Below are 18979 nucleotides of genomic sequence, written 5' to 3'. Positions count from 1 at the left end.
AAAAAAATTTAATTAAGAGTAAGCTAATGAATGTAGACATCAATGAGGAAATGCTCCAATGGGTCCATGTTGACAATGTCTGGGGCATCAGCAGGAGAATAGGCTAAGTGACTATTTCCCAAGCAGTTCTCTTGGGGTACACTCATTTACCATGGTCCATGGTCTTACCCGTGGGGGAATCTCTCTTCAAGATGGAATCACATTACCCAAGTTTGTGAGACCTGGTAGCCCAGAAGGCCCCTTTGTGATTTTACAACCAGCGTTGGCCCACTGCACAGACTCTTGGGACTGTTGCATTCCATGCACTAAGCAGGTCTGAGGTCCATGGGAAGCCAGAGCATCAGATAGTTGCCTGTTTAGCAAAAGAAGAGAACAAAAGGAATTGAGTGATGCTATTTTTTCATTTGACACAACATACGACATGACTGTCAGACTACAGATAGCTTCATGCTGCTCAGTTCTCATGATAAGGACAGATAGCCTTGCCTGTGGAACTGAAACTCCAAGGCCTTAGCTACCTTCCACCTCCTGCATCTCTCTCCACAGTAGGGGTGCCATGTCCCTACATTAGAATACTTGAAGGTCATTAACTAAAGTCTTCCTTTCCCTAGACAGTGCTTAAATGGCCACTGCCAACATCTCTTTGTAGCTTTTCTTTGTATATTTTTCTACAACTGACCACTTTTTCTACCCATAAAAATGTTAATATTCTCTATCAGTTGAAAGTCAAGTCCTGCTGATCTGTTTTCTTTTTCCTTGTGTGTTTAAATACCTCTATATTGATCCATTATGCATATAACAGAGCAATATTAGTTTCCTCATTTCTGAGTTCTATGGGCATGCACTTTACTCTTGCTCATACATGCTGAAAATAGTAGGTGACAGAATTGAGGAGCAAGGTGAATTTATATGTCAGACCAAGAAGGAAAATGGAAGCGAAGGTAAGTCAACAGATTGTGTTGTGCACTATGGTGGATTATTTCTAGGTACCCACAATATTTATTGCAAGTCTTTATAAGGAAAAATTAAAAATCAAATAAAAGTATCTTAATTTGTTCTTTTGTCAGAATCCACACTAAATGGTAAAGCAAGGTATTGAGGGCCCCTTGGGAACCAAGAAAAAGAGCTCAAGAACAGACATCCCTCTTCGTTGGTGTCAGACATGAGTATTTGAAGTCATATCAACTCCTATAAAGGCAGAAGTTGGATGAGACAACTTGCAGTGATGGTGGCTGTTGCTTAAACTCTGGCTCCCTATTATTTATCTTGGCACTTCTGGGGTGGCTCTGGAGTCTAGAAAGCATGTATTCTTTCTAGTGAACGATGGTTCACTAGATCTTTGTAAGAGTGGTCCCTTGGGCCTTAGAAACATATTTGGCCACTAGATGGCTTCGTGGCAAAAGTTGTTTGAATTAGAGTTAGACACCAAATACAAGCATGCCCCACCTCTCACCCCAAGGTCTCACTTTCTGAAATTTGGAATTCAAAGATAGGCAGTCATTCCTTGCATGTGGCTAGAACTATGACAGGTAAACCTGAGATCTGTGGACAACCATATTTCCCTATGAAAACTGAGAAGCAGGGAAAGAAGAGGGCTGTATTCCCTGAGTTCCTGCCCACCTTTTGGTTCCTGGCACCGGGGGGAACTGGCTGCATCTTTGCCTCTGAGTCCTTGAGACACTCTTGGACCCTTCTAATGATGCCCCTTCAATTTTAACCTACCCTGGTTTGGTTTCTGTTACTTAGAACTGAAGAGACTTACTAATATATTCTGTACTTCAAGCCAATAACACATGAATAATTGCCCTCAAAAATTAGAATTGATCTTCCACAGGAGGTTAGGAGATTTGGGTGAAATAGGTATTATCTTCAAATTAAGTGTGTTAGGGGTATTTCAAAATCTTCATTAAATTTTCAAAATCCTTCCTGTTGTGTTGCCAGAATATTTCCTTAGATAAAGACCAATCTGAGGTCGGTTCCTTGGGATTTGGTTAAGCTGGGAAATCCCTTCAAAATGACAGAAGCCAGGCTGTACTACAGTGTTAAAAGGCCAAAGACTGAAACATTCTAAAATGTAGATACTTAAGTTTCTCAGAAGCCTCCTCTTCCATTCCCCTGCTATCCCACTCTGCTCCTCAAATCCATGAATATGCAAAGGTATTTGAAGCCGAAATGGGCCTTTGAGTTGTTACTTGGTATTTTCATGCATGTCCTGAGATTGCAGCCTGGAGCTTCGCTTTGAGAATAATAGACAGAAACAGCTATTTGATTGTGTCTTTAGACTCCTAAATTCTATTTGCAAATCAATTTCAAAGAAGCTTGATTTGAGAAAGTAACAGGGGAGTTAATGTTGCTATGAAACAGTTTAGCTAAAATGTGTCACCATATCCTCATTGAAGACCATTTGCTACTCATTCAGAAACAACATGTTACAAAGAGAGTAAATTGTCAAGGAATCCCACTCATGAATTGATTGGAAAAGATAATGTATTCCTAGATTAAAAAGGAGCTCTGATTGTATGAGAAAGGGCTTCTTGAGACTTTCCGATTCTTATTGGTTGTTTCAAGGTGTGGAATTTAATAAGGCACGAACAACTAGGAAGAGAATAGGGAGTGACAGGCATAGAGCAGTAAGTGTAATATACAGCAAGAGCGGGGAATCTATCAAGCGGGAACACTTTCTTGGTAGAGAGAGAAAGCATTGCCCTGTAAAATGGGATAGCTTTGAAGGAATTCCAAGTCTTTATTTTTGGACATTCAACTGTAGACGAGGGTTTCACAGAACTCATGTTAGGTTTACAGGTTATGAAATACTGTTTTCCAAATGGAAATATATGGCTTGCAATCTCAAAGAAAAAGAAAACGGAGGGAAAGGAATGCTTCTGGCCAAGGCATCAATAATCCTGTTATTCTGAGATCTGTAATGATCACCCACAGGCAGTAGCTCATTCTGCTGCCTTTCCAACTTTCTTATGTTTTTATTTAAAAACCTTCAGTTGTATTCAGATATGTCATAACAGGCTATGTCTTGGTGAGCATACAGGTTTGTCATTGGGAAAGGTCATGTAAGACATGACTTATAAGCTACTTCTACTGTTCTCTGCATTTCTCCACCTTTGGGAATCTCTGTTTTAGTTAGGAGAGACTTAAGTTATGCCACAATAACAAATGAGTCCCCAGATCACCGTGGCCTATCACAAAGAAAGGTTTAGTTCTTGCTAATGGAACACGCTCAACAAAAGTTGTCAGGGGGCTCTGCTTATTATAGTCATTCAGAGAGACCCAGGCTGAGGGAGCCACTAACATCCTATAGTTAACCCAGAGCATGTGAACTTTCTGGGGGAGAAAGATTGGAGAATTAAACATAGTTTTTTCTTTGACTTAAGAAATGAAACATGTTACTTTTTCTCATGCCCCACTAAGTAGAGCTAGTCACATGATCCTGCCCACTCATAAAAGGCTGAGATGTGCAGGAGTCTCTATGCTCAGGCCAAAGGAGAACTGGATGAACCTAGTGGTATCTGTAATATTATCTGCCATACTTAAACCTTCTTAAGACTTTGTTCCTGCATAAAGGCTGCCCTGATCAATTCAGCTCACAGCCATAACATCTTCTTTTGAAGATCTGTTAACACTTGTGTGTACTATTCATTTGGCCCTTAGCCTTCACTGTCTTTGATATGTAAATGTCTACTTATGCATATATGTGAATATGAATACATATTTGCATCTTTGTGATGTCTCCTATATTTGCTTATGAGTACCTTGAAAACAGACAAGCTATATTTTTTGCATTACCCATAGTGCCTTGCATATTCAGTTAGTGTGTAATAAATGTAGTTTATGGGTAAAGCTTGTGTTCAAAGGGCAGGAAATAGATAATAAGCAAATTTGCTAATTTTATTTAATTTATTCCACAAATGCATAGCAGCTTTCTTATGGGAGTGGGTGTTCATAACAAATTAATTAAGAGTCCTCACAATCTTCCTCTGGTCATTAAAAAGACTATTGTAGGCTCATGTTGCTGAGGGTCATGGACACTTTGTGATCTAATACCTTCAATTTCCTGGCTTCTGCTCATGTAGGAGGAAAAGAAAAGGAGGCAAACTGAAGAGAAGGGACCCAATAGTTGTGGCAAATAATTTCAACAATGAATGGGGAAAGAAAAGAGGAAAAATCACAGGAACCCAGTTACTCATCAAGCATGGGAAGGGAGACTGCAATAATGGATGACTTGGTGCTTGTGATGAAAGAATCTTACAGCCTGAGTGGTAAGATAATTATATCTCCTGATAATTATGAGAGACAGAACTAAATATATAAAGTAGCTTGTCTCATCTGTAGGCTTGCCCATAGGCAAAGCTGGAAAAACCCTCTGGGTTAGTTACCTATTGCTGCATAACAAATTATGCCAAAACTCAACTGCTTAAAACTGCAGTAAACATTTACTGTCTCATGTTATTTTGGTGAGTTAGGAATTTGGGACAGGCTTAGTGGGGTGGTTCTGGCTCTACAGTCATCTGAAGACTTGACTGGGACTGTAAGATCCGCTTCTAAGGTACCGCGTGCCTGGCAGCTTGATGGAGAGCATTGGAGGGAGGCCTCAGTTCCTCCCCATGGGGGCCTCTCCCTTGGCTGCTTGAGTAACTTCATAGTATAGTGACTGGCTTCCTCCAGAGACAGCCATTCAAGATAGAGAACAGGGTGAAAGCTTTAAGGACTCATGGCTCTTCTGACCTAGCCACAGAAGTCATACATTTCTGCACATCTCATTGCTTACACCGATCAGCCCTCTTGCACATGGAAAATGACTTCACAAGTGTGAATACCAAGAGGCAAAACTTTAGGGGCTGGGTACCACATCCTCTACATTTTTGTAGAAGGAGACTCAGATTAAAAATAAATCTCAAGTACATTCCTTCCAGAGATTGAAGAGAAGAAGTTGTAGAAAGAGGAACCCTCAGTCTATTTGTGGCAGGAGTTTGGAGCCTTTGGGAACAGATGACAGGCACCTCTGATTCAGGGCCTCCATCTGAGCAGACTTCTTCTTTCCTGCTTGTTGAATGCTTCTCCGAGTCACTTCTTAGTTGCTGCTAGATCAGGAGAATTTTGACAATTTTTAAAAAATCTACAATTGTGTGTGAAAGAAATCTGATCTCCCTTTAAGTATATCCTATCCATGGAAAACTTAACTGTCCGGTCTACATACTCTACTTCTCTGAGTAGCAGTAGAGCTGCTTAAGAAGAAATAGATGTTTCTCAAGTGTTATCCCCGAAAAGATGTGCCCTCTCTTTGCTTCAGCCTTGTCACAGCCCTCCCTTTTAGGGAAAAATGAGAATAAGCATGCCTGTCTCACAGGGAGTCATGAGCCTTAAGTAGCATAACAGATACGAAATGCCTAGCACAGGGCCCAAGATAGAGCTGGGGCCTAGTACAAACTGGGTCCTGTCTCCATAGAGAGTCTCTTGGTATAGAATCTCTTCATACTCAGAGGAATGAAATACATACAAATGATTAAAATGAAAATTCAGACTCTTATAAGTCTGAATTTAATTACACAATTTTAAAATAAACTGAATTTTATTAGGCATGTCTAACAAATCACTACTTTTATCTAAATAAGTAGTTCATTTTTTTCTCAACAAATATTCCTGCAGTGATTGACATGTCTGATACATGTGCTGACTGGCCACTGGCCTCATATGGCTGTTGAGCACTTGAAATGGGCTAATGGGACTGAGAAAATAAATTTATTTAATTTTACCTTATTTAAATTTAAATAGCCACATATAATTAGTGGACACCACATTCAACAGCATAGGCTAAAATGCTAAATACCTATGATTTTTTTCAACATCAGACAGAAATGGGAGAATTTTTGAATTTTTTGGTCAGCACATGCCTTCCCTCTTATGTACCTTATTTATTTATTTTAGGGGGTCCTTTATTTGAGCAGTTGGTTTGTTGCTATTGAAAATTTTTCTCAAAGCCAACATGTAGATTTATCCCCTATTTTATTTTATTATGATTTATTTCTATTTTATTGTGAACTAAGGCGATTCAGAAGCCGAGCAGTGTCTCTGTGGTTGTGGATATGAAGAGCTTTGTAGATAGAAGACAGCTGGATTCTTACATGCATCTGCCCTTTATCCTCATTTCCTTGGAGTTAATCGAATCTTTTAGGGTTTTGATGTATTTTCAAAGGGTGCTTTCTAAGTTGTATTAATAAGAGTCATTATACTTGAGGGCTATACACTGGGTCCCTAAGGGTGTCCACTAATATCCCCTAAAACAATGTTAAAAATGATACGCGAGTTGCTGAAGATGATTTACCTTATGCTCTTGAATAGGTTCTTTTGATAGCTTTAGAATGAAATTCAAATGACAGAGAGGTTCAAGTCTTTCAAGTCAGGACAACTTAGCCTCCAACCTCATCTGCCACCCCTCCTTGCCAATACAGGGCCCTGTTCCAGAATATGCCACACCATCCACTTTCTTCCTGAATCTCTGGCTTTACCAATGCAGTTTCTTCTACTGGCTTCTCCTTTTCTTGGTGAAGGTATTCATTCCAAATCTCAGCCCTTTTGTGAGACCTCCTCACCCTTCTGCAATGAGAGACAGCACAATGAAGTGTTTAAAACAATGGGCTCTAAAGTTGGACCTCCTGTGTTAAAATTCTAGCTCCACCACTTACGGATAGTAATTTAGGCTGGTTTCTTCACCTGCCCATACCTCAGCTTCTTCATCTGCAAGATGGTATGCGTCATGGGTCTATCTCTGCTGTGGTTTGGCTGTGTCCTCACACAAATCTCATCTTGAATTGTACCTACCATAATCCCCATGTGTCATGGGAGGGACCCAGTGGGTAGGAGGTAATTGAATCATGGGGGCAGGTTTTTCCCATGCTGTTCTCATGATTAAGTCTCACGAGATCTGATGGTTTTATAAAGGGTAGTTCTTCTGCACATGCCCTCTTGCCTGCCACCATGTGAGATGTACCTTTGCTCCTCCTTCACCTTCCAACATGATTGTGAGGCCTTCTCAGCCATGTGGAACTGTGAGTCCATTAAACCTCTTTTTCTTTATAAATTATCCCATCTTGGGTATTTCTTCATAGCAGTATGAAAATGGACTAATACAGTCTCATAGGCTTGTTGTGAAGGGAAGTGAGACAAGTACTCAATAGATGTCAGCTGTAATTATTATTCTGTACTCCCTTATTCATACTTTTATTCATACTTTTATAATGGTGATATTAATACCTTTATTATGTTATCTGCATTATTGTTGAATGTACATGTTTCTGTCCTCCACTTCCATTAAGAGCTGTTAGAAACAGAGGATAATATCTATTTCACTATTGTATCTTTAATACCTCACCCAGGGACTGTCAAAGAGGAGGTGCTTTATACATATTTTTAACAAATGAATGGAAATATGAGTGCATTAATTTATTCTACTAATGAGCACCCATTAAGTGTTTAGTAAACCCGAGATTGATAAACCCTTTCTCTTCTGTGAAATTTAATGCATAATGGTTTATTAGTCTTCTATTGCTGCCATAACAAATTATGATGAATTTAGTGACTTAAAACAACACACATTTATTATCTGGAGGTCAGAAGCCTGATACAAGTCTCACTGGGCTAAAATCGAAGTGTCAGCAGTGCTGTGTTTCTTACTGGAGACTGCGGAAACACCTACTTCCAAACTCACTCAGGTTATTGGCAGAATTCAGTTCTTTGTGGTTGTAGGACTGAAGTCCCTGTTTTCTTTCTGGCTGTTAGGCAGGGATTCACCCTTAGCTCCCTCAGGCCTCTTTCTGGTGCTCACACGGAGCCTCCTACATTTTAGAACCATCAATGATGCATCTTATGTTTTTCTTTCTTGTGCTTGGAATCTGACGTTCCCTCTGCAGCATAGCTCCTGCATCCTCTTCTGCTTTCTCACTCTGACTGATTCTTCCACCTTCTACTTATGCTTTTACAACCTCATGTGACTAGGGTAGACATACCCAGATAATTCAAGATAACTTTCCTGTGTTAAAGTCGGTTGACTAGTCACCTTGATACGTCTGCTAAGTCTCTTCATGGCAGCACCTAATTTAGTGTCTAGTTAGATAATCAGGGATGGGAATCTTTTTTTTGTTTGTTTTTTTGAGAGGGAGTTTCACTCTGTTGCCCAAGCTGGAATGCAATGGTGCAGTCTTGGCTCACTGCAACCTCTGCCTCCTGGGTTCAAGCAATTCTCCTGCCTCAGCCTCCCAAGTAGCTGGGATTACAGGCACTCACCACCACTCCTGGCTAAGTTTTGTGTTTTTAGTAGAGACGGGGTTTCACCATGTTGGCCAGGCTGGTCTTCAACTCCTGACCTCAAGTGACTCACCTGCCTCAGCCTCCCAAAGTGTTGGAATTACAGGTGTGAGCCACCATACTCAGCCCAGGGATGGGAATCTTGCAGGGACATCTTTAGAAGTCTGCCTATCGCAATGGTCAATTAATGACTGTGTTTAAGCTGTTCAAAAAATCCATCATATTTCGGCTGGGTGCAATGGCCCATGACTGTAATACCAGCACTTTGGGAGGCCTAGGCAAGAGAATTCCTTGAGGCCAGGAGTTTGAGACCAGCTATGATCTCGCTGCTGCACTCCAGCCTGGACAATAGAACAAGACCCTGTCTCAAAACACACACACACACACACACACACGCACACACACTCCATATTTTTATTTACCTTTCATCTCTATGACGGTGGCGATTATATCTGTTTTATTTACCAAGTTATACTCAGCCCAGTGCTTGCTTATCTCATGGTAGATATTCTACAAACATTTATTAGACACATGGAAATTCCTAGACCCAGATATTTGGGTTTGTTTTTGTTTTAATCATTTTATTGTAGTTTACCAAAGTGATCAAACCAGCTTTTTTTTTTTTTTTTTTTTTTTTTTTGAGACCGAGTCTTGCTCTGACGCCCAGTGTGGTGACACGATCTCAGCTCACTGCAAGCTCTGCCTCCCAGGTTCATGCCATTCTCCTGCCTCAGCCTCCTGAGTAGCTGGGACTATACAAACCAGCTTTTTTAAAAAAATGATTATATTTATTTTGGTTCTTACTTTGTTTTTCAGTCTCCTATAACTTTGGGTTTATGGCTTGATCCCTTACCTTTTCTCTAATTTTAGTGTCTTTTCACTTTTTTCTCCTAAGAAAACTGGACTGGACCTCTTTTGGAAGTTTGGGTCCTTTTGCAGTGATTTCAAGGGGAACATGAGAGACTAGACTATCAATACTGATGATGGCAATGATAGCAATGATGGTGATGGTTTGGTCAATGTGGGCTGGTGGTTCTCAATCGGAGGCTATTTTGCAGGTGACATTTGGCAATGTCAGGAGACAGTTTTGGTTGTCATGGCTACTGGAGAGGTTACAACTGGCATCTAGTGGATAGAGGCCAGGGATGCTGCTCAACACCCTACAATGCATAGGACAGCCCTCCATAACAAAGAATTCTGTAGTTCAAAATATCAGTAGTGCCCAGGCTGAGAAACCCTGAAGTAGGCTAACTGCTGTAATGAGCTTTGTCAAACCCCAGTAGCTTAACTGAAAAAAAAAGATATATATATATATGATATATATCCTATATGTAAGATATATATATCCTTTTTTTTTTTTTTTTTTTTTTTTTTTTGAGATGGAGTCTCACTTCTTCACCCAGGCTGGAGTGCAATGGTACAATCTTGGCTCACTGCAACCTCCACCTCACAGGTTAAAGCAATTCTCCTACCTCAACCTACCAAGTAGCTGGGATTACAGGCATGCGCCACCACATCTGGCTAATTTTTGTAGTTTTAGTAGAGACAGGGTTTCACCATCTTAGCCAGGCTAGTCTTGAACTCCTGACCTTAAGTGATCCACCCACCTCGGCCTCCCAAAGTGCTGGGATTACAGGCATGAGCCACCGTGCTCGGCAATAAATAAATAAATAAAAATAAAAAATAAAAAATAAATCTTATTCAGAGTCCTCTGCAAATGTTTCTGAAGGGTGGCTCTCCTAGGAGGTTCCTGGGTAGGATCCAGGTTCTTTCCATCTTGTGGCTCTAAATTCTTTAACAAGTAGCCTTCAGGGTGCCTGAGAAGGAAAAAGGAAAGAGTGGAGTCTGGAAGATTTCTGTAGGCCCATCCAGGAAAGGGTGTACATCACTTCTGCCGCATTCCATTCCTCGGAACTCAGTCACTTGGACCCACCTAACTCCATTGAAGCTTGGAAATGCGTCTACCCGTGTGCGTGGGTGGAAGTGCGGTCTACCCCGTGTGCCTGGGTGGACATGCGGTCTACCCCGTGAGCCTGGGTGGACATGCGGTCTACCCCGTGTGCCTGGGTGGACATGCGGTCTACCCCGTGTGCCTGGGTGGACATGCGGTCTACCCCGTGTGCCTGGGTGGACATGCGGTCTACCCCGTGTGCCTGGGTGGAAATGCGGTCTACCCCGTGTGCCTGGGTGGAAATGCGGTCTACCCCGTGTGCCTGGGTGGAAATGCGGTCTACCCCTGTGCCTGGGTGGAAATGCGTTCTACCTGTCTGCGTGGGTGAATACTAATAATCTCTGCTAGAAAAACTGAAACAGCAGCAAAACAATATTAATACCATTAACATCTAATATTTATTAACCTCTTCCGTGCATGCATGCATAGTAATTTACCTGATATAGCTGAGGCTCAAAAAGGTTGAATACCTTGTCTAAGTTTATGAAGAGGTCTATGGGGAGCCCAGACATGAACACCGGTCTGCTTCATTCCAAAGAACATGTGTTTAACCACTACTCTATACTCTCATTAGAACAGGAATTCAATACTGCTCTTAGTGGGGCTTTATTTTTATGAAATAGGAACAAAACCCGTAAATACCACAAATGCAGAATGTTCTAGACTTCCAGAACCACTAAAACAATTCTTCCTAAAGAGTTGCTGAAATCCTTTTTAGGGAATATCAATATATAGCTTGCATTCCAAGTTTTTGTCTGGATCACAGATGAATAGACAGGGAGAGATGAATGTCCTGGGGAAACACTATCATGGTGCTTTTAAATCATCCTGTTGCACCTAGGCATTGCAGCCTGTGATTATATATATTTCAAATAAGTTTTCTGTAGTCCAGAGGGATTGCTAGCCAAGGTAATGAGCACTGCTAGGAATCTTGACAGCAAACTCTAAATGGTCTCAATGCCGCAGACTTTCAAGAAACTGGGCCTTCTTGAAGTGAATGGCTATTTCTGTCCTATTTAAGTAATTCATTCTCATCTCTCTCTGATTAGTGGTGAGCTTGGTGTCATATGTGATAGTTATAATAAGGCACTTACCAAAACTTGCTTTTAAGGGTGGAAGGCATTTTGGCTTTGATTGTCATGGAGCAAGGTAGAAGAAAGAAGCCCTCATTTCATAAAAGGCCACACTGGTAGACAAAGCAATATGAATGGGTGTAATATGTGAACAAAGTTCAGAATCTTCCTTTAGAATGAAAGTGCAGCAGTTTCCTGGAATGTTTTAATCGACTTTCAGGGTCTGAAAGTTGACCATAGATGTGATGGTTCTGAATGCTGCTACCTTCATTATGGGCCTCTGCTTTGACCATGTTATAGCACACAATTTTCAATGAGTTATCTATTTTGTGGCCTTGAAATGGGAACTTCTAATTTTACTGCTTAAAAGTGTGTTTTTCTTTTTAGTAAAATCAAGCCTGTTCTTTTTTCCTGTTTCCTTCTCTGCAGAATACTGCCTTTCTCTATTCATTTGCTTACAAGAGAATCTGCATTATCGTATTGGTTAGATCTTTAAGTACTCATTAAGTGTTCGTTGCATACACACCATGTGTCAAGCACCATGCTAGGCACTGGGCTGGAGTAGTGGCCAAGACAAACAGGAACATACCTGATCATAAAGAAGTCGTGTGTTCAGGTGAGTGCTAGTACTTTTTGCCACAAATAACAAAAACAATAACACCCATAGTAATACTACCTAACAATTGTTAAACTCTTACAAGCTAATGATCCAGTTGACTTATTTTTCTTTTTAAGAGATGGAATCTTGCTCTTATGCCCAGGCTGGAGCATAGAGGCATGATTATCACTCACTGCAGCCTTGAACTCCCGGGCTCAGTTGATCCTCCTGCCTCAGCCTCCCAAGTAAGTAGGACTACAGGCATACATCATTATACCCACTTTTTTTTTTTTTTTTTTTTTTTCATTTTTTGTAGAGATGGAGTCTTGCTTTGTTGCCCACAGCAGGAGTTGTTGAACTCCTGGCCTGAAGCGATCCTCCCACTTCGGCATCCCACCAGGCCCAGCACCAGCACCAGTTGTATTTATATTCTGCCTCAGATGTTGATGGGCAGAACAATAAAGAACTCTTGCTAACATTTATTGCATGCTAACTCTGTGGCAAACACTGGGATGAAAGGTTTCTATATATTATCTCATTTAATCCTCACAAACCCTTATTGAAAAGCTTTTGTCATTATCCCCATTTTAAATATGAGGAAACTAAGGTTTATAGGGATTAGAGGGATTATGTCAACTCACACAGCTGATAAGTAGTGAAGCTGGGCTGTCAAATGCTGCCTGATACCTTAGCTTGTGCTCTAAACTCAATTGTACAAAATCATGGAACATGATAGGGAGGACACTGATTTTCCATTGATGTCTAAGTAAAATAGTAAAAGGTATATTCCCAGCCATTAAACCACTCTGAGTAACTTTTTTATATTCTTATTATTTTACCATGAGTCTGTTTTTCATACATGCCCTTGAACTATCAGAAGCCCCCCTCCCAAGATGGCATCTACACAATGGTAAATTATACCTGACCATTAATTGTATGTATATTGAGGCTTATTATACATCAGAAAGAGACAGATATGGTCCTTGCCTTTATGGATCTTACAATGTAAAGGAGAAGAGAGTCAGTCAATCACAAGTGTGATGAGTATTATAAAAAAGGAAGCAGAGTGCTAGGGCAAGTATATCACATTGGGAAGGTAACCTGATTTTGGAGTGGAGCATGGTTGAGGATAATCTCCACATGGAGTGAAGTATAATCTCAGAAGCCAAGTATGAGTAGGCATTAGACCAGTGAAGAGGAAGTCCAGTATGTGACATGGTTTTGAGGCCTCAGAGAGTACATTAGGGTCCAGGCCCTGAAAGAAGATGGCAGGTGGGAGCATAGAGAAGGCAGAGTGTAGTGGGAGATAAAGACAGTGAGGCAGGCAGGGGCGGACGATGAAGGCCTTGTGGATTGTGACAAGGTTTTAGGATCTTATCATGGAAGCAGTAGTGAGCCACTGAAGATCTCTGGGCAGTGGGGGAACAGGAAATATTTGAATCTTTAAAAGATCACTTTGAAGACTATACTTTCAGGGGTCATTTCTGTGGTTCATTACTTAAAGGAGTTTCCCCAAGTGTGTAGAGCATGGAAACCACAGGAAGATATGCAATGTTCTCTCCTGAGCAGGAAGCTGGTTCTTGGTGTTGCTTCACTACAACTGCCCTTTGCCATTGATGATTGTTTTTTTCTTCCTTTGGGGAGATTAAGAGGAAGAGGACACAGTCTGAGTGATCTTCATTTAAAAAAAAAATCTCTTTGGCTGCAGTATGCAAAAGGAGTTAAACTGAGGAAGACTGGAAGCCTTGCATTAAGGTTATTGCCATTCTGCTATTCTGAGATTTGGTGAATCCACCCCCCTTTCCCCCCAAATCTGTGCCTTTTGCAATTTTGAAGATGTATGTCAGGGCTCACCCCACCTCTGTCTAGCAAGAAGCACATTTATCTGCCTCGAATGCGTTACCATTTTGGTTGATGGCCTCTGAACATTTTCCATCACAGTCTTCTGCCTCTCCTCCATATTCTTTGCTAAATAACGTGTTGGGAATGGTCTCCTTGTCCTCCACATCAAATACTTTAACTGAAACACCATCATAATTACAACTTAATTTCTCTCATTCAAACAGGGGTGATGCATCTCACCCCAAAATAAAAGCCTCCTTAAGCTTACACTCTCACACTTCATAACATGGGTGTTTACAAGGTTCTTTGCTTTTCTTGCTTGTTGTTACTTCTTTTGGATTGGATTCACCCTCATTCTAACTCATTCATCTTGTCAGTCTTAAATTAAGAGTTCCTTAGGGCTGGAGAGAGGGAAACATATATCCTTCTAGGCTGTGGAAAGTACACTACAGAACACTAGAACTCTAAGGGAGTGCCACAGGGATACAACAATGAATGTAGTTTTGTAGTTTCTCTTGAACATACTCTTGGCCCATAACACATGGAAGATGATGTTAAGATAGCATGTGAGTTCTGAATGCTTTCAGCTGCCTGTATCAGAAAATTAAAGTGATAGTGCTGAAATCATAGGGGTATTTATTACTATGAGAAAACAGGAGGTAGAGGATCTCAGGGTTAGTTTGGCAACTCAGTGGTGTCATAAAGGACCCAGTGTCTTTCATATTCAAGCTCTTTCCTCTTTTGGCTATTGCCTCATGGTCATGAGACGGCTTCTACAGCTCTAAGCACAAAGCGTTAGTATGACAGCGTCTAAAACAGGAAAGAAGAGGCATATGAAGAAAAGGCTTTCTCCTCTTGCAACTATGACTTTTTACCAAAGGTGAAAATCTTTTATGAGCCCCCCAGTGTATTTCCGCTCATTGGTTAGGTCTAGGTCACATGCCTTCTACTGAATACCAATTAATGGCAAAAGAAAATAGCATTGCTGTGATTGGCTTAGACCAGTCATTATTCATTATCCAAGGCTAAGCACACACTTCCCATCAGAATTTGGGTTTTGTTATCAGAGAAGAAGGAGAATACATTTTGTCACATTTGGATTAAGAACAGAAAACCATAACAGTTCTAAATGATGGTATAAGAGGAATACTATAGTAGGAAATTTCAGAGATGAGGAAATGAAAGCAAATGAGATGACTGACTCCCTAGTTCCCTGGCACAGAAGTGATCTTGAGTAATTCCCTGAACCTCCCTAGATATGTAGAGGCACTTAGCCATGTCTGCTCACCACAGATACTTGTGTTTGGCAGGCATTGGTTGTTCCCTTCCTAAGATCCACTTTCTATCCATTCTTTCCTAACAGAAATCTTATTTTGTTTGGAGCAGCAATGCTCAGCTCATATCCAGCTTCCCACACTCTCTTACAGTTAGGAAAGACTGTGTGATCCATTTGTTGCGGGGCAGATGTATGTGGAAGTCACTGGATGGAACTTTCTGGAAAGCTTTTAGAAAGGGACTGACTTGGCTGGCATCCTCTTTCCCCTTTGCCTTTCCCCTCTTCTTGCCTAGGGAGAGTGTGTCAAACTTGGAGATCCAGTAGCCATCTATGACAACAAAAGTGAAACCCTCACCGAAAGACAGCAGAGAAAAAAAAAAAAAAAAAAAAATAGAAGAAGCCTGGAGCATTCATGACACCATGAGATACCAGTTCAGTGTCAGATTATACCTTCAGACATCTTGTTGCACGAAAAACAAAACAAAACACGCACACATGCATATCTAGAAAAGAAAGCTTTCTGTGTTTAAATCACTGTTGGGCTGTTGGTTAGCTAGATTGCAATTAATGCAGCTGAAAACAATCCCAAGTGATCTACTTTCCAAACCTAGAAACACTGAATAAGACAGTGAAGATGCATGTAAGTATTACTAAGTGCCAAAGGAAATATAAGAAGCTTTGTATGAGAAAAGTTAGGGAAAGAGAGGAAGTGAAAAATATAGTTGGTCTGATGTGGCCTTGAAATGTCCTGGTGTTGGAACATTTGAGCTTACTCTATCAGTGTTACTACATGCTTGTAGGATATGATACCCAGGTGGCCAGATGATTTGGAGGAATCAAAAATGAGAAGTTTACATTCCAGTCCCACTGGTGAATCTGAGTGTCTACACTTCCTTCAACCTGGGTATTATTTTTTAGGTATTTGGATATTATGCTTACTTTTGTTTGGTGTTTATGGTTTTTCACAGTAAGGTAATCAGAACTCAAATTAAGTTTTACATGAAGACATCTTTGCAGTGTTACTAAGCACACCAAAGGGACAATGTTTAACAGATATTGGGAAAACTCAGATGTTTTTCTGTATGTGGAACATTTAAATACATTGCAGTTGAATGTTAATGCAAAAAATAAGTCTTTATTGTTGGTGATTACACTGCAAAGAAAGAGTACTTATGTTTCTTTCAGGATTTGCAGGTTTACTAATGGATCATTAGATAAAAGATGAAATGAAGCAGAGATCACAACTGCCATGAAGTCAGCTGGCACTTTATCTTAAAGGCAGAATTGCCCTAAAATACACCACATATCCTCAAATACAAAGGTGAGGTTTGCTTTCCCCTGAATTTATTATCCCTCAGAAGAGATGACCTTGCTTTATATTTGAGTCCTTTCAAGTACTGCTTTACGAAGTCACAATGGGCTGAAGTGGCTTCACCCAAGGTTTGCTTTGGGTGCTCATGAAGGTCTTCTGCTAGGATCCATAAAAGAGGAGCAAGGACATCGAACAGTTAGTCATGATTCCAGGGCCTGGAATCATTCACAATTCCAAGTATCGGATGTTGTTCCAAACAGCGATTTTGAAAATCTATTTAAAAAGCAATACAAGAGACAGATACATCGTAGACATCAAAATATATACCTGTTCAAATAAATATTTTTATTTAGAAGAAAAAGCTGCTAATATTATATAAATAGGTACTTGTGCCTTTAGAGACAACTTTCAGAAACACCATCATATATGATTCAAGGAGTGTCCTGTCTTGAACCAAAGGAAGAAAACTCAGTTGGAGGACTAAAAAGGAGGCTCTTATATGGTGGAGATGCTCACATCAGAGTTTGAAGAAAGCATGTGTTGAGATGCTCACATAAGAATTTGAGTAAAGTGCATGTTTTTAAACATCCAATTAAATTAATGAAATAAAAAGTATAGGTAGATATTTAGCTAAATTTTTCGTATCCCTACATGTTTATATGTATAAGCTGGCCATTCTGCCTTTTGAAATTTAATATTTTTATTGAAAAAATGGAATATTTCTTTTTTGAAAAAATTTGATTTTTAGGGCATAGGGTCTCACTATGCTGCTCAGGCTTATCTCAAACTCCTGGCCTCAAGCAGCATTCCTGCTTTGGCCTCCAAAACTACTGAGATTACAGTGGAATATTTCTTTATTTCAAGACTGCCTTATATTTGGCATTACTAACTACTCTTTTCGGTTTAGTCTCATTATATCCTTTCTTGATACATTAAATTTTAATATAATAAACAAAGTTTTAAGTGCCTAAAAGGGTTCTAGAATGAGTGATGGAATGACATACGGCAGCTCATGAAAAAAATATTACATACTTCATAAAGCGTCATGCAGTTAGATTAACCTGATGAAGAAAATTGTTCATCTTTGGATTTAGGTTTGGGTTTAATACTTGTATTTGGTTTTGATTTGGGTTTAATGCTTGTATTAGTCAGGATTCTCCAGAGAAACAGAATCAGTAGGATGTGTGTATCCATATGTATAGAAAGAGAATTTATTATGAGAAGTTGGCTCGTGTGACTATGGAGGCTGACAAGTCCCCAGATCTGGCATTGGCAAGCTAGAGACCCAGGAGACCCATTGGTGTAGTTTCTGTCCAGTGGTCAACAGGCTTGGGTCCCGGGAAGAGCCAGTGTTTCAGTTAGAGTCCAAAGGCAGGACACAACCAGTGTCCCAGCTGATGACTATCAGGTAAGAGGAGTTTGCTTTTTCTTGCATGAGGGTCAGCATTTTTTTGTCTTAATCAGACCTTCCACTGATTGGATGAAGTCCACCCACATTAGGGAGGGCAATCTGCTTTACTACATCTATTGATTTAAATATTAAAAATGTGTGCAAAGCACCCTTACAGCCACACTCAGAATAAAGTTTGACCAAATATCTGGGCACCCCATGGCCCAGTCAAGTTGTTGATACATAAAATTAATCATCACTACACTTACAGAAATGTGTACTTTGCTTTTTTCCTTTTCTTGGGATTTATATCAAGGCCACTTCCAAAAAATATGTATAAAATATTATAAGTTTAACTATACCATAGAAAGACTCAGTATTGGCTTGTTTGCTTGTTTCATTTTGTTTTTTAAAATTCAACTTCTAAGGTGATTCTTGAGGGAACTTTCCTGAATATAATAATCTGTCTATATTGTTGATAGACTGCTTTAATGAGGTCTATGTGAAATGATACAGTTCTGTAGGACTGGCATCTTTTGTTTATTGAGAAAGACGTTATGACATAAATGAGTGATCTTAAATATAATTGAGTTGCATCTTGTGTACATTGAACTTTTGCCAATTTAATCACACAGAATTGGCCAAAAAAGTGAGAGTAGGAAGTACTGATTTAAATAATATAGGCCATTCTGTTAGACAGTCCCTTCAATGAATATATGCCTCTTAGTAAATATGAGATGGAAGCTGGGAGTCATTCTCATTTTCCTGAACCTCTTAGTGTGTGCATCTTAGTGCTGAGTGTGATTCCAGTGTTGACATATTCTGTTATACATGAAAAAATATATGCCTAGTAAATTCACACCAATGACTTCATCTAATCCTTGATCAAAGAAGGATCTGTTCTAATGCTAGAGGAAAGCCTCTACCGGACCTCCTGAGAAGCTGTACCATATTTTATTCTGTGGGGGAATTAAATAGATTTTCAAGAGACTTTCTAAGCTCTGACTTAAAAACTATCTTCAATTTAAGATGCCACTCAGCTATCTTTGGTCTGGGTTTGTGGCTTTCTTCACAGTAAATGTTAACTGCCAATGTTTTCAAGAGCATTATAATTTTAGGTTTGCTCTTTTAAAAGAGTAGTTCTCCTCCCTCCTCCTGGAGATGATCTGGAATGCAAACATGAGCTTTCCTTTGTGTATGTGTGTATATGGGAATGAGTGTAAA

The 18979-nt window shown here is 40.0% G+C and overlaps 1 protein-coding gene and 1 non-coding gene across 6 annotated transcripts in view; both read left to right on the top strand.

Annotated features, from left to right (window-relative positions):
- Positions 1 to 18979, top strand: part of FHIT (fragile histidine triad diadenosine triphosphatase) — a 1489770-nt gene that overhangs the window by 362401 nt on the left and 1108390 nt on the right. The window contains exon 3 of one of the 5 annotated variants that reach the window (XM_050781270.1): positions 4086 to 4271. The exons of 3 other annotated variants lie outside the window; for them this stretch is intronic. The gene's annotated coding sequence lies outside the window, so the exon portion shown is untranslated. Of the gene's footprint in view, positions 1 to 4085; positions 4272 to 10490; positions 11954 to 18979 lie in introns of those variants that run through there. One more of the 5 variants, XM_050781271.1, reaches the window with a different exon arrangement.
- LOC126949585 (small nucleolar RNA U3) lies at positions 13395 to 13610 on the top strand. The gene has a single exon (XR_007723853.1). It is a non-coding gene; the product is annotated as a small nucleolar RNA U3 (small nucleolar RNA).

The sequence above is a fragment of the Macaca thibetana genome, chromosome 2 (assembly GCF_024542745.1).
Source record: "Macaca thibetana thibetana isolate TM-01 chromosome 2, ASM2454274v1, whole genome shotgun sequence".
In the NCBI taxonomy this organism is placed as follows: Eukaryota; Metazoa; Chordata; class Mammalia; order Primates; family Cercopithecidae; genus Macaca; species Macaca thibetana.
This window is presented reverse-complemented; position numbering and strand designations above follow the sequence as displayed.